The sequence below is a fragment of the Halictus rubicundus genome, chromosome 14 (genome assembly GCF_050948215.1).
Source record: "Halictus rubicundus isolate RS-2024b chromosome 14, iyHalRubi1_principal, whole genome shotgun sequence".
Taxonomy (NCBI): domain Eukaryota; kingdom Metazoa; phylum Arthropoda; class Insecta; order Hymenoptera; family Halictidae; genus Halictus; species Halictus rubicundus.
Window position 1 is genome coordinate 1,498,956 of NC_135162.1, and position 12,760 is coordinate 1,511,715.

The following is a 12,760-nucleotide window of genomic DNA, read 5'->3' on the forward strand; positions in this document are numbered from 1 at the left end:
GACGCGAATCCGGAGATCTTGACCACGGGGTAGCCGCCACACCCGAGACGAATATAACCATATCGCCTCGGTTTTTGTGGCGGCCACGGTCAACCCCATTCTCCGGATTCGCCCGACCACGCAGTCCAGGGCAGCCTCACAGAGGTGCCTGGTTCTCCTCCAGTCCTCCCCCTCGGCATAAACCGAGGTTTATCTGCTATGCAGATGACACCCGTATCCGGGGGGAGGACAACCCGCAGCACCGCGTCATATGCCAAGTTCCACAGGAGCGGTCTGAGGACCGACCCCTGTGGAACGCCGCGGTGCCTCTCCCTGGAGTGCACAATGCCATACCGGCCGGTAAATACCACCTCTCTGTCGCGGAGATAGTCGCCGACCACCTCCCGGAGATAAGGGGGCACCTGGAAATACTCCAGCGCCCCCATTATCCCCGACCAGTGCAGGGCGTTGAAAGCGTTCGAGATGTCCAACGACACCGCATTCAACACCCTGCCCCGAGCGACAGCCTGTTCACGGAGGAGGCGCAGACGCTCCAGGGCGTCTATAGTGGTGCGCCCCCTCCGGAATCCATACTGGCTGTCGCTCAGGTCGGGACCACCCCGCGACAGATGCTCGTCGAGGCGGGCGGCAATTATCCTTTTGAATAGCTTGCCCGCCTCGTCGAGTAAACAAACCGGCCGGTATGCAGAGGGAGACTCTGCGGGTTTCCCCTCCTTTTGGAGGAGAACCAGGCACGCTTCTTTCCATACCGTGGGGAAGACTCCCCGGCGCAGGCTCGCGTCCATGACGCTCCTGAACGCCGGGGCGAGGACCTCCATAGCTAAGGCCATTATACCACCGGGAACCCCATCGGGGCCCGGGGCCTTCTTGCCCCTGGCCCGGAGTTCCCGGACGGCCCGGTAAAGCTCCCACTCGGTGACCCGGAATTCGTCCGACCATTCAATGGTCGGACCCGGGGCGCGTTCCCTCCCCCCCCTCACTCAGGGGGAAGAGGGTATCCACTACACGCCCCAGAAGTTTCGGGTCTAACCGCTCCGTGACCAGGGACGCCCAGGGGCGGAGCTTCCCAAGCACCGCCTTATACGGGCGTCCCCACGGATCCTCACGGAGGGTGAGCAGGAGCTCATCCCAGGCCTTGGCCTTAGCAGCGGCAATCGCACGCTTGAGGGCCACGGCCGCCGATCTGTACTCCCTGTACAGCTCGGCGACCCTCAGCTCCGCGTCGCCGCCCAGAAAATGGCGGCGACGGGCGCGGGCATACTGGCGGCGAGCTCGGCCGGCCGAACTGCGGAGTTCGGCCAGCTCCCCCGACCACCAGTAAACTGACCTTCTCGGGGGCTGAGCTCGGACCCGGGGCATCGCCACATCACAGATCATCTGCAACGTGCCCCGGATCCAAGCCGCCCCCTCGTCTGCCTCGCGCTCCCTGGCCGTAGGCCAGGCGGAGCCGATAATCACGGCCCTCAGGAGGTCCCCGTCCAGTCGTTTCAGCGCCCATCCGGGCGCTGCCGGGGTGCCACGTCGGAGGGGCGTGTCCAATGGCGAGTCCGAGACCACAGCCACGTCCATCAGGACGTAGCTGTGGTCCGACAAGGTCTCTCCACTCCAGACCCGCCAATTGGACACACGGCGTGAGGCGGCGGCTGTCGCGAACGACACGCCCACAATTGACCAGCCATTCCACCTCACGCACGTAGGCACGGAGCTAAACCGGAGCTCCATCCCCTCCGCCCAGTCTTCCAGGACTCCGCCTCGGGCGTTGGTCCCGGGGTTACCCCAGGTGGTGGACCTCGCATTTAGGTCCCCCAGGACCAACACTGGACCGGCTATATACGGGGCTATCATAAGCCCCAGCCGGTCCAGGAACATCCCTAATTCTGCGGAGTCATAACTGGGTGAGCTGAAGCACCACACGACCAGAAATCTTCCCCACTTAACCATAACCTTCCCCCTGCCCCGTTCGACCACGGAGCAGGGGGGCACAGTCGCCGAGTGGCGACGCCACCATATCGCCACGGAGCCGTCAACGTCCCCGGACCAGTGTGGATGGTCCGGGACCCTGTACGGCTCCGTGGCGACGGCCAGGCCAACCCCCCACCCCTCCAGGCACTGGACCATTAGGTCCTGTGCCTGGCGGCAGTGGTTGAGGTTGGCCTGGAGTACCGGGAGAGGGGACCAGCGCGGAATATGGGCCATTAATTGGCCTTCGCGCTGGTGCCCTCCTTAGCCGCCGGTGCGGGTGGCGGGGGGTCGTTAACCCTCGTCCCGCTGGGGGCCCCCTCCACCTCCATAGTTTCCCCCTCATTGGAGGTTGGGGGAGCGGCCGCTTCCGCCACCGGGGTATCCGGGGGCGCAACTGGGGGGGCGCCACACCGCCCGCCCCCTTCTTTCCCTTCTTGGCCTTTGGGGGCGGGGAGCACGCCTTGCTCTCCCCGCCTTGTGGCCCGCCGGCCTTCCCAAGGCCGCGCACACAACGCAGTGGGGTGGCGCCTTACACTCCACCGCCCGGTGGGTGGCGTCACCGCAGGGGTAGCAGTGACCGCTGCGGTCGACCTCCGCAGTGCACCGCTGCCGAACATGCCTCAGGGCAAGGCAGCGGAAGCACTGCAGCGGTCGCGGCGCCAACACCACCACCTGGGCGGTGGACCACCCCACGCGTACCTTGCCCGCCTTTTCGACGGCTAGGGCCCCCGCAGCCGGGCACTGCACCCATATGGTGCCGAGCCCGTTGGGCGGAGCATTCATCTCCCCCACACGGACGGACTCGGCGGTGCAGCCCCCGGCCCGAGCGACCGCTTCGGTTACCTCCTGGGGGGTGACCGACACCTCCAGGCCCGTGAGGCGGAATTCCGCCTTCTTTACGGGCCTGGAGATCTTCACCCCCATGTCCCCGAGGACAGCCGTCATCCGCGCCGCCAGGGCGTCGGCCTTGGGGCCCCCATCGGCTCCGGGGACCTCTATTACGAGGCCCCCAGTGACCGCCCGCTTCCACTTGAGGGCCTCAATGCCAAGGGCATCCAAATCGATGCCCTGGCGGGCCCTCCTAATGGCCTCCTCCTAGGAGGCCCTACTCCCCTCCGGTACGGTCAGTGTGACCGCCGGAGAGCGGGGCGGGGCCTTCACTCTGGCCGCTGTCTTACCCCCCTTTGGGGCGGGGGCAGCGGCCTTCCTGGGCTTAGCCGCGCCGGCCGAGGCGGCTGCCGCTACTTGGGCCGCCGCCTTAGCAGCGGCCTTGGCCGCGGATATGGCCCGCCTTCCGACGACCTCCGCCCAGGTCCCCGGCTTAGCCGGGGTACCCGATGCAGGCGCAGGGGGCGGGGCCGGGCGGGCGAGCGAAGGCTGGGCAGCCCCCCCAGCCTTCTTCTCCTTCTTCTTCTTCTTTTTCTGCTTCCCTGCCGCCCCCGTCGCCGGGGCAGGGGCAGGGGCAGGCGTCGGCGGAGCAGGCGCAGTGGCGGGCCGCGGCGGCGCCAATGGGGTCGGCGGCGGCGGCCGGGGTCCCCACGGGCACCATGCCCGGTCACCCGGCGCAGTTCCCTCCGCATTTCTTCGCGGAGGGATCTGAGGCCCTCCTCCAGGGCCCGCATCTGGGCCACCATGTCCAGTGGCGCCGCCGGGGTCGCGGTGACCCTGCCTACATCGGGGGTGGAGATTAGCTGCAGGGGGGGAGCATCCCGCAACCGCTTCATCGCCATCAGCTCTCCCCTGATGGCTCGAAGCGTGTCGCGGGTCTCTAGTAGCTCCCTCCTAAGCGCCGCATTTTCCAACCGCAGTGCGGCGTCCGCAGCGTCCGCTTGGGAGACAGGGGGTCCAACCTGGACGCCCCTGCGCTCCAACTCCCTCACTGCCGCCTTTATGTCCGCGGAGGCCTCGCGGATCCCCTTAAGGTGGGTACCCTTGAGGTTCCGGCTGGCCTCCGCGAGCTCCCGGGTAACGTCCGACTGTTCCGCAATAAATGCGGACAGCTCCCCGGGAAGCATACTCCTGATCTCCGGGCGAACAGCGTCCTCCAGCCGCTCCCGTTTGCCGACCGACGGAGTCGGCGATGTCCTGCCCGGAGTTGGCGGCAGTGAGCGTTTCGCGCCCGCAACACTGGGGTTGGGGGGGGGGCGACTGGGTCGAGACGTCCGACAGTCGGTCCTCCGACCGGACGCGCGAACCTCGTCCCCTCGTTCCCCTCTCCAGCCGGAGAAAGGGCCGGTCCCCAACAGCTGGGGTCCGGTGCCTCTCCTCCTGGGACAGGTCCAAGACCGCCCCAACTCCCTCCACTACCACTTTCAGGTGTGGTACCCCCTCCTTTCCCTCTACAATTTTATTTTTATTAAACTCCATAATTAATCCCACGAGTGTGGCGGGAAATAAGGTCCACCCGGGCAGAGCCCCCACTACGCGGGTAAGGCTATATACTCACTGGAGGCGCCAGGTATCCAGTGGTGGTTGGTGCGCTCGCGACTGGTGTACCCCACCAGCCACGCCCTGTAACCAGGGCGTACCCTCTCACCGCGCACCTAAGCTTAGGGTTGGGGATTTTTTATAGAGGTTATCATCCTCGCGGCCCGGCCGATTAAGGCAAGACCACCGTTCCGGTAAAACATGACCACCGGTTTATGGTATTGGGCCCTGCGGCGACCTCCCCGGTCGTTATCGCAGGACCCATTGGTCCGCGGTTTTCATCCCTCCGTGTGAGCCTTACCGGCAAGGGAGGCCCTGCCTGGATCCGAAGATCCCGCCGGCATCGCCTCACACATCGTTGGGACTACTTCCCGCGGAATATCACTCGCTCCGTTAGCAACACACAACTATGTGTGTTCCCAGGGACCACCACGAGGAGGTGGAGCGTAGAGGATTTTAGGGATATGACCGCCACCACTGTGGCATACCTAGTAGTGGATCCGAGTCACCACTACTAAGCCCATATCCCCTCGGTCCCGGGGCCATCGCAACATGGCCCACCGCCAACCTCCAACACCAGGCATCAATTAGACAATTATTCTTACGTAAGTAAATATAGAATAAATGAAGTAATAATAAAATAATAAATAAATGGTTAATAATTCAGAAAATTATGAAACATAATATTATGTTTCAGAACAAATTGGTCAAGCTTATGAAGCGGTTCGAATACCGCCAAAGGAAGCGGGACCAAAAGCATAAGAAGAGGCTGCTATCATCAAGCAGAGGTGGTAAAAAAAAAAATAAATAATAATAATAAATATAATTCTCATTACATAATTATATACAAAAAAATTATAAATTATTTTTATAATTTTATTTCCAGGAGGTCGCGGTGGTGATCCCGGCGGCCGCGGAAGAGGGGGCCGAGGAGGCGACCGTGGAGGCGGCGGAGGAGGAATAAATATACACCACAATTATTATTATTATAAATAATATTTATATTATATTGTGTTATTATTATTATTATATATTTTATTTTCGTTCTTATTTGTTCATGTTGATGTTTACTTTGTGTTGTTTGTTTGTTTATTTTTGTCTGTAAAGTATTGTGTAAATATTTGTATATAATATTGTGCAAAAAATAAAAACAAAAAAAAAGTTTGCAGAAATAAAATTAAAATATTGTAAGTAAAATATTGATAAAAAAATAGAATTCAGGTATATTGTATATTTATTATCGTTATTTTGTCCTTTATAATTATAATTATATCATAACTAATTTTTTTTTATATATATATTGTAACGTGGATCTTTGCTCGCCGCGTGGGAAGGCGGGAATTTATGGGCACAGAGGCCGGGCCACGTACGGCCGTGGATAAGCGGTCCTCCCGGTACTAACGGATTCTCGAAGGTTCTTGGAAACCGAAAAGAGCCTGCTGCTCGGGCGCCAGGCACCGGAAGGGTGCCACGCGAAACGCGGAAGAAGTCCGCCCTTAGCTGAAGCGGAGAGCGGGAGTTGAACCTTCGGGAACCGCGAGAATGACGAGTGGTGCGAAAAGGGTCGGGGGTTCGGACACGGACGGGAGCGAGGACAGCCCTCACGGCAGGGCGGATCGCGCAGGTTAAATGAACGACAATCGAGCTGGGCTCTACGACTTGTATTTCGGCGTCAGATTTTACAATGCCGCGGCCACGTGGCCGCACCCGAGAGCCCGCGCTCTTTGTACAGAATTTGCGAGAAGGTGGAGGGTTCGCAGCGCGCAGTTGTCGGTCGGTAAAATAAGCCGCGGGGGTGCGGTAGGTCGGCACGAGAATTGCCTCTCGCCGAAGCGAGAGTTTCGCGGCGCGCTGGTGATCGGCGCGATTACGGTATGACTGTCGCGGCGCGGTTTCGGTTCCGACGGAAGGCGAACGCTCGGCGGAAAACTTCGCGATACGCTACGCGACGGCTCGATAGGAATAACGCGAGAAATAACGTAACGGACGGACGATTGTAAACGTGACCGGTGGTGGCTCCTCCGAGGAAGACTTCCGTACGATATTTTTTCCGGGAACTCGGCGTCGAGGCACGCAGTACCGACGGATTCGGTACGAGCAAGCTGTACGAGGCGAGAAGCGCCTCGGCACGCGACAACTCGGGGAACGAGACGCGATATCATACGCCCGACGTGCGACTCGCGAGCTCGCGTTGCCGCGAGGGCACGGAATCGTCGTCGGTCGAAAAAAAAACGTGCGACCGAGGTCGTCGTGCGGCGGTATCTAATACGGACTCGCGGTATTCGAAAATTCTCGCTTCCCGGCCCGTTCGCGTTACGGCAGGGTCCTCGTATCCCCACTCCGTGCCCTAGTCCGGCTTTCCTCTAATTGGGCGCGCGACTCGCGCGAAAATCGTACCAGGCAGGACCGTGTGTACGTCGGGTCCTTGAGCCCCAGACCTTACGCGAAAATCGTTCCACAATCGGAACAAGGGGCAGATCTTCGATGTCCCCTGGTATGGGGGGCGCCTCCACCGCCCTCGCCGAGGCCCCTTCTGCTAGTGGCTAGGTGAGGTGGCGGCAGGACCGCGAAATGTGTTGTCGGCTGGTCGACAGGGGCCTTCGTCCCGCTTCGCCACCTCCGGGTTGTCTGGCCCGTGTGCGGCATCGCCCATCCCTCGAAAGTACCGGTGCACCGGATTTCCGTGTTGCCCATGGTTTGACGTAGGTGGTCCCGCGAAGCTCTGTACCCTTTCCTCGGGTCGGCTGGTTACGGGGGTGCCGTTAGCTTGCCTGGAACTTGCCGGGCTCGGCGCGCGCGAAATGTGTAAGAATACAAGTTTCCCGTCGATTCGGGAGTTCCTCGGGGAGCGCTTCCTAACCTATCGAGCCGTTGTTCTTTTCGCGGTAGCGTTGTTTTAGGGCAGCCCGGTCCCTTCGCTCGGTTGCGCTGAGCGGTAAAGGGGCGTTGCAATTTTTGCAACGTCACAATATATATTTTATTTCAAACAATAAAATTAAAAAAATTCGTTAATAGGCAGGATTTGAACCCCGGTCGTCCGGCTAAAAATTTCACACGCTACAGTCCCACCAAACCGAATCTTGTTGTACCGTAGAAAAAATACGGCATTACATAGGAAGTAATGAAAATCCTCAATATCTCAAAAATGATTATCTGCCCCTATAATGGTGTATATTCGTGAACAGGACAACGAGATCTGCAAAGTTGCAACAGAATCGGTGACCCGAAGGTCTTGACAATCTTGAAAATCTTGACAAATTGACGCTTCAATATTCCAATGAGCAGTTTAAAAGTGGTCACTTGTGTTTCCTAAAAGTCCAATCTACGTCTGTCCAGAGCCCAAATTGAGAATTTATACCTCATCGTCGAGTAATTTGCAATATTCGGCAGCATACATATCGTACATATGTAAACCTGTAATATCGATCTGCATTATCGACCGTATTCTATCGCAAGGTATAGTGTTTGCCGCGGGGAGTCCGTGGCGCTAGTAAGCGGAACCGCGAAATGGTGCGTTTTTTTCCAGACATTTTACGCCTTAAATAAGTAAGTAATCAATTAAAAATGCATACCACTGTGTTTGTACATGTCTTTGCTATGTCTGTCCAGAGCCTTTTTTCGATACGAACACTAAATCTATTGAAATTCAGAGAATCTCTCTGCGGCAGCCATCTTGTGACGTCATCCTTGCTTCAGAAAGCGAGATTTCTGCCGAATATTACAAATTACTCGACGATGAGGTAGAAATTCGCAATTTGGGCTCTGAACAGAACTAGATTGGACTTTTAGGAAACACAAGTGACCACTTATAACTGCTCATTGCAATATTGAAGCGTCAATTTGTCAAGATATTGACCCTTGCAAGTTCATATACGTATATGAATTTGATGTATGTGTGTGGTTACACAGAGGCGACCTGCCCGCCCCCTTAAATTACATAGAAGAAAGTCAAAACGTCGGCGGCGGTGCGGTGCTGGCACTGATATACAGGGTGAGTCACCTAACCTTTGCACCTCAAATATCTTTGTTGTTTCTAAAGATACGTAAAATATGGTACGGACAAAAATGAATGGTACAATAAGGCTGACACGATGCCAAAAATTTTGTTTTTATGTCATTTTTTAGAGATATCAAGGTGACCTTCACTTTTTTAAATGGAACCACCCTTTTTTAAACACCTACAATGATAGTCCCTTTCATTAGGAATTCAGTGACCATAATTATTCCAATGTCACTCAAGGTCACAGACAGAGAAAACGTATAAGATTTAGAATATGAAAGCAGATTACGTTTATCGCAGTTGAGACTTGTAGTAAATAGTAAACATAGTATGATCGTAGTTAAAGTAAACATACTAAGGTCCTTCAATGTTATTGTTATTCAGCATTCTTATTTACTATCAGTATGTTCCAAATGCGATTCCGCTTATTCAATGACTGAAAAGTGTGATATGATCACGATTTACTGTGAATGTAGACAAAATGCAGTGCAGGCCCGATTACTTTATGAAGAAGGGTACCCCGAGCGAAACACTCCTTCTAGACAGACTTTCATTAATACGTACAGGTTGTTTCGAAGTACTGGAAGTGTACATGCAAGACAGCACAAACGGAAGAATCCCACGACTAATGAAGACAATGAAATTAATATTTTAGCAGCTATAGCTGTCGATCCTCACGTGAGTACGAGAAAAGTTTCCCGGAGAGCAGGCATAAGTCAAAGTAGCGTAATACGAATTCTGGCCCGACATAAATTTCATCCGTTCCACATATCGCTCTACCAAGAATTGCACGGGAATGATTTTCAAAATAGAATTAACTTTTGTCAATGGGGATTGCTTCAAAATCATTATTTTTTTTCTAATGTCTTGTTTACGGACGAAGCAACATTCACTAATCATGGCCCAATTATACATTTATAAAATACAGGTATTCTGCTTCCATATTTTAGTTTCATACGTTTTTTCTGTCCTTGACCTTGAATGACCTTAGAATAATATAGTCACTGCATTCCTAAAGAAAGGGACTATCATTGTAGGTGTTTAAAAAAGGGTGGTTCCATTTAAAAAAGTCAGGGTGACCTTGATATCTCTAAAAAATGACATAAAAACAAAACTTTTTTATGGCATCGTGTCAGCCCCATTGTACCATTCAACTTTGTCCTTACCATCTTTGACGTATCTTTAGAAACAACAAAGATATTTGAGGTGCAAACGTTAGGTGACTCACCCTGTATATACAGGGTGGCCCACATAACTCTGAACAGCTCAATATCTCGAAAACTATGCCATCGATTTTAAAGTTCTTAGTCTCAAATTGCATGGAACTGAAGGGCCTTTCTGACTACATAAACGTGAAGTGGCCTCCCTTCCCCTTTAACGGGGGAGGGGTGGTACCTTTGTAATTTTATATGGAACCCCCTATAAAATGTTACATACTTAGATTCTACCGGAAAAAACAAGTCAATTTTGTCTGAAACATTTTTTTGTCAGATACTTCCATGATGAGATATAACAGTTTGAAGTTTCGAGTTGTAGGTACTTGAAGCGCTCGGAGATAGCGTTATGGAATTATACGCGCTTGAGTCCTTTGCTTATTCGTCAAGAAATAAAATGTACTTTAAATTAAATGTTCAAAATGTCCACCACGGGCTTGTAAACATTTATTTACTCGAAACATCAAAGTTGTTCTAACATTTTTTAACATTTCGGGAGTCACTGAAGCGCAAGCGTCACGTATTCTTTGTTTCATTTCCTCTTTTGTCGTCGGTGGTTCAAACATAACTTTGTCCTTTACATATCCCCATAAGAAAAAATCTAATGGTGTTAGATCGAGGGATCGAGGAGACCATTGACGAGGTCCCCCACGACTTATCCATTTGTTCTCAAATTTTTCGTTCAAAAATTGCCTGGTGATGATTGCAAAATGTGGAGGAGCGCCGTCTTGTTGTAACCACATTTCTCTTCTAACATGCTGTTACGGATTGGGACGGAAAATAAATTATGCTGTACGGGACGAGCACTTTATTCTACCGTCGAACGGCCGTCACTTACACTGAGTAATTTTACAAAGAATATGTACAATGTGAAGCCCACCGGTTGGACTTCAGGTTACAATAAATGTATGAAACCGAGAGAATTATGATTATTCTCAGCTGAGCTGAGGAGAATCCCGAAACCGAATTGAGGTAGCTAGACCGGTCCCACGATGCGCGACGTCTGAGCTACTATTTAACGATTTGAGAGAACTATTTCGCGATGTTGACGTTGGGAGATGAACGAACGATCTGATCGTCGACGAGTCGCGAGCGGTTTTCTATCACCGCCGGAATGATGATTTGGCGGAATTTGAACCCGGGCCAATTAGAATTCTAATAGCGGCGTCGATAATCGATCCGGCGGTGACAGCCTATGGCACGACTCGTCGTCGATCGACCGTCGATCTCGCGGCGACAATAGCACCTGCCAATAGCGGGGCGGCGCGGTGGATCTCGCGTTCGAGATCTGACGCCACGCGCAGCCAATCCCAAACATTCCGCCCGCCTCGTCATTCATTGACGAAACTGCGCAGCATGAATGGATCGGCAACGAGTGGCGTAGTAGAGTGAACAATGTGTAGTGCGTGAATAAATGGAAATTTACAGTGAACCAAGTGAAGATGAGGTGAATGTACAGTGAGGATGAAGTGCATTAATGAGGTGAGTGAATTCTAATTACAATGAGCGGATGAGGTGAACCATTAGCCTAGAGTGAACTTAACCTACAATGTGCCTACTGTGAATTTTGTTGTAGGCGAGGATCGGGAGAACCGCTCATCCGGTCCGTCTCGGAGGCCTCGCTCGTACCCCCTTCCCCATCGTCCGGTGGCAGCAAGGGAATTAGTTTGTGCACCGGCCGGAGGAATTGGGACGTGCCGGTGCGAACTGTCGCGACTCGAATGGAAGCGTCTGGTCCTGGGTGCACGGTTACGACGCGAGCAAGCGGCCACTGCGTAGGCGGAAGAATTTCGCTTTTAATTAAAACAAGAGCTCCGGCCTTGATCCGAGCCTGATCCTGGAGCCATTTGACTCGAGGTTGCAGCGAGTTTAGATATTCCCGAGACCAGCGCTTCCAGAAATGCTGCTGCATCTGCTGCACGAGTTGCCACCGGTTTAAGCGAGATGCGGGAAGGTCCGCGAGGCTGGGCTCCGGGATCGCCGTAAGCGGTTCTCCGATCAGGAAGTGCCCAGGTGTAAGCGCCACTGGGTCCTCCGGGTCGTCGGACAAGGGCATTAAGGGCCTGGAATTGAGGCAAGCCTCGATACCAGTCAGGAGCGTGGTCAGCTCCTCGAAGGTCAGTCGCTGCTCGCCGATGATCCTGCGGAGGTGGTGCTTCACGGACTTCACGGCAGCCTCCCAGATTCCGCCGAAGTGTGGAGCCGATGGGGGATTGAATTTCCAGCGGATGCCCTCACGAGAGGCTGCGGCGAAATGGCCTTGCCCCTGGTTCTCTGCTTCTCGAAGAAGTGCCCGGAGTTCGTGGTTGGCACCGACGAAATTCCGTCCGCAGTCGCTGTACAATTCGGCGCAACGTCCTCGCCGTGCCGTGAACCGCCGTAGAGCGCCCAGGAATGCATCGGTGGACCCGTCGGACGCAGCTTCCAGATGCACAGCCTTCGTGGAGAGGCACATGAAGACAGCGATGTATCCTTTCGAGGTACGCTGACCACGTCCACGACCGGCTCGGAGCTGGATTGGTCCCGCGTAATCAATCCCAGACCTGAAAAAGGGACGACATGGAGTCACTCGAGTTACCGGCAAGTTTCCCATTTTTGTTAACGTCGTTTGTCCTCTCCAGCGTATGCAGGTGATACATCGCTTGATACAGGACTTGACCATTGGCCGACCCTTGAGTATCCAGCACTCCTGCCGCAGAGTGGCGAGCGTCAGTCGAGTCCCCCCATGGAGGCATCGCCTGTGAGCAGCGTCGACCCACAACCTGGCCAAGGGTGAGTCATCGGGGAGTATGGCGGGATGCGTCCTGTCATAGGCGAGGTTGGCGACCTGAAGGCGGCCCCCAACACGCAGCACTCCGTCTGCATCCATAAACGGGCTGAGTTTCGCTAACCGGCTCTTGGCTGGGACTGGTTGGCCCTTCCTGAGCGCCCGAATCTCCTCCTCGAAATGTGAAGCCTGCTCCTGCCGCAAAAGGGTGAGTTGGCACGCGTGTACTTCCGAGGCTGAGAGGGTTGACTCTCCGTTTCTCCTTCCAGGAATCCAACGACGACACCAGGCCAGGACTCGGAGCAGGCGAGTCAGGTTAGAGAACCGCTCGATCATGGAACCGGATGGGCTCTCCAACCTGCAAACCACGTGGTGCACTGCTAGTTCAGC